Source organism: Protobothrops mucrosquamatus, unplaced genomic scaffold (assembly GCF_001527695.2).
Source record: "Protobothrops mucrosquamatus isolate PMUCROS unplaced genomic scaffold, P.Mucros_1.0 scaffold526, whole genome shotgun sequence".
NCBI lineage: Eukaryota > Metazoa > Chordata > Lepidosauria > Squamata > Viperidae > Protobothrops > Protobothrops mucrosquamatus.
In genome coordinates, this window is record NW_015386834.1 from 824,420 (window position 1) to 828,453 (window position 4,034).

The window sequence follows — 4,034 nt, forward strand, 5'->3', positions numbered from 1 at the left end:
AGAAGAAGATAAAATTTACACCGCAATTATTTCTATTGGGCATTATGGACAATCTGGACTCAAAAGAAATGAATTTGATGTTGTACTGTATAACAGCAGCAAGGACATTGATTGCTCAAAATTGGAAAAAGGAGACATTACCGAATATGGATGATTGGAGACAGAAAGTTTCATATTTTGCAGAAATGGCAAAAATATCCGCATACCTGAAGGATCAATATCAAGAGAAATTTATTTTGGTATGGAGAAGATGGGTAGATTATATTCAGAGAAAATATGAAATGAACAATTATCATATAGCTTTTGATTATTGTCACTTATAAATATTTTTATATATAATTTACATATATAGTTCATAGTTAAGGTGATTGTATGTTAGAGTTAAAGTAAGTTTATACTTGTTTATATTATGAATGGGTTGTTTGGGTTAAACTTGGATACTATATGCTTAATCCTGTACTCAGCTCTGGGAAGTCAGGGGGGGAGGGGGGAAGGGGATTAGGGGACTGAAATTATAAAAATTGATGTATTTATATGTTATAGGTAAATAATAACTGTATTGAAAAGAGGAGATGCTCGGCTGGCACCCCAAACTGCACTCGAAGAGGCGGTTAAGAAGGGAGAGGGGATGTAGGTAGGTGGAAAGGAGGAAGGAGGAGAGGTCGTGGGATTAGAGGGAGGAAGGACAGGAAAGTGAATGAGGATGGAGGCAAGGCGGGGACCACCGAGCGTTTCCGAAAATGTATTGATTTGGATTATCTTTTATTGCTTGTGTATGTAAATGCATCATATTGGTATTTGTTGTTTAATTATAAAAATCAATAAAAACTTTATATATATATATATATATAAAAAAAAATAGCAAGAATTGTAACTGTGTAATGAGGGGAAAATGGAAAAAATTATGGGGAAGAAAGGAGGATCAGGGAAAAAATACTGGATTGTGCAGTACTGAATATATTTATATCTTGAAGAAGTTATTGTTAAATATATGAACCCAAACAACACGTTGTTTACTAAGCACTAAAGATTGTAATTCTTAAAAACCAATAAAACATTAAAAAAGGGTGACTTAGGCTCTCCTGTTGGACCCCTTGGGTGACTTTGAGTTATTTAAAAGTACAAACAACAAAATGGCTTGTTTATAAATCATGTACTTTAATTATTAAAATCTGTGTTGATAACAGGAATTGATTTGTATGTGATAAGAGTACAAGCTCAGATCTAGTAGTGTAAACAAATGCTTAGGTCAGGGGTATCAAACTGCCGGCCCTTGGGCCAGTTGCATCATGCAAGTTTGACACCCGTGGCTTAGGTGGAATATTCTCAGTGACATCCTGGTTTCATGTTCTTTACCTTTTCTTGGGTCTGATTGTGATTCTGGAAGTTTCATTAAAAAGTACAGAACTAGTCCTCCATCTATTTCATCAACAGACATGCAGAGGTATCTTGTTATCTGTGCTCATTTCTCTAGTATCCTTGTTCTCACAGTATTTCAGTTTACCAGTTTTGTGTTCAACACATAGGAGAGCAAACATGGTAAGACTGCAAATTTCAGATAACTCTAAGATAGATGCAACTCTGGATTCTTGCAATACCGATTTGGGTAAGTTAGCTTACTATTATTATATTACTTTAGAATGGACCCATTTTTCTATCAATAGAAACAGAAAAATAAGAAAAAGAAAAAAGAAAAATATACTCTATGAGGAGAGTCATTCTTTCCTGCATCCAAGAATTAATTTCAATAGTTGACTTATTTTCTTTATCATAATAAATTGTAAACTATTTTTGGCAATTTTAAGGATTCTGATTTATTGCATGTCATTATTTTGGATGGAAAGTCAAGCAGTGTCGGCTGGCGACCCCCAGGGGGAGGGCCTTCTCTGTGGGTGCCCCCACCCTCTGGAACGAACTACCCCCCGAGATCCGGACGATTCCGGATCTCCTAACTTTCCGCCGTGCCCTCAAGACATGGCTTTTTCAGCAAGCGGGTCTGACCTAGGGTGAATTTTAAATAGGGACAATTTTAAGGATTTTATCANAAATTATGGATAGGGCAGACCCCGTGTCAAGTTCCATCGACAATGGAACTCCCTGCAATTTCACTTTAAGAGATAGTTTCTTTTTAAGGGGTTTGTGTGTGCCTATTCTTAAAATGTTCCGGCGTGTTGCACAGAACCCCACCCTGTTTTGACTGGGCACCCTGGTACCTTTCAGATTCAATTCTTCCTTCGGTTGTACTTTCTGTCGACCCAGGCAGACTGCAGCGATGTGGCCTTTTTTCCCGCACGCTCGGCAATGGCGGAACGGAACCGACATTCCGCTCGCTTGTGGCGTCCACCGCATCCGAGGCAACGAAGCTCAGCTGGGCCCTTGTCCTGACGATCTTTGGACCTCCTCCCAGCTGCTTGGTAAAGCTTGTCCACCTCTTCTTCAGGATCTTCTTCCGAATCCTCTCGCACGTCTTCCTTGTGGAGAGTGGCGGTCTCTGGAGCGCTTCGCTTAGGCCACATGTTCTTGACCGCCCCACCTGCAGCTTCTTCTGCTGAAACCTCTCACAGAGCATCTTGGAAAGAGACATCTTCCCTGGCGAACAGCCTCTGCTGTAAGTCTGTGTTCCTCAGTCCTCACACAAAACGATCACGCAGTCTTTCCTCTAAGTCCTTGAAATCACACGGTTTAGCTGCTCTTCTCAAGGCCGCAACGAATTCTTTTGCTGATTCCCCAGCTCGCTGATCCCTCTGTTGAAATGTGTGCCTCCAAGCCATGACAGATTGCTTGGGCTGGAAGTGTTCCTTTAAAACTTTCTTCAGATTGGAGTATGACACCGTTTCCAGCGAGTCTGGGGCGATTAGGCTCTCGGCGATCTCAAAGGCGTCTTGCCCACAAACGCACAACGTGGCAGCCTTTAAGCCTTCCTCCCTTATCTGGTTTATGCGGAAGTACGTCTCGACTCTTGCAACATAAGATTCCCACCTCTCGGGGTGAGAGGCGTCGAATTCCGCTAAACGCCCAACTTTCGCCATGATCGAGGATCAGGGTCTTCTTCAGCCGCACGCACCCTCCAGCGATTTCGTATTGGCAGGATAACGCTGACTTCCACGCCGTTTTCCTCTTCCGGACTTCTTTGGGTGAGTCTTCAAGCTTTCCTAGCTGTATAGACTGTATCCCACCTTAGTCGCCAGTGTTAAGTCCGGAGAATAATGGTGCTTGAGATGAAGCATTTCTAACAAGTCTTTATTCTCTGCTTCCAATCTACGAACAACCCGAGCAGAGGCACGCAGGCCTCTATTTATACCTTCTGATCCCCGGGCAAATCCAACCAATCAGAAGGTGGTCTTTTCCCGCCTTATGCATGCGCGCAAGGCCGGCGCCACTCAGTCTGGTCCCGGGCAGCTTTTGCAAATGCCTGGGACTCTTGCAACGTCCCGAGCCTGCTTTTGCAGGCTCAGGACACAACAATTATTATAAGTTAAGTTTTAAAATCCCAATGTGGGCTATTCCGGAACATGCAATACAAGGAATTACAAGGGGAGTTAAACTAAAGGGAACTGTGTATAAGGATCTACTTACTTTAAGGGGACAGGACTGGCAAATTAAATCATTGGATGAATTTAGACAAGATAATATTCTCCAGTCCTGGTTCCTATATAGCCAGTTGGTGGAGAGATGGCATATAGATCAAAAGTCAGGCTTGGCATTAGAAGATGTGAACTTGATAAGACAGATTAAAGATCAAAGTAGAGCTCATATTAGGAGAATATATAGTGTTTTGATAGAGCTCGATTCGGAAACAGAATTAGTTAAAGATTGTATGATTAAATGGGCTCATAATATTCAAAAGTCAATTATGTTAGAAACATGGGAAATAATTTGGGTAAGAAATGTCAAGTTCACTCAAGCACAGAATTTAAGGGAAAATTTTTATAAAATGTTTTATAGATGGCATTTGGACCCTCAAAAACTGTCTTGCATGTATCCGAACTTGCAGCCAAAATGTTGGAGATGTGGTAATTTGGATGCAACTTATT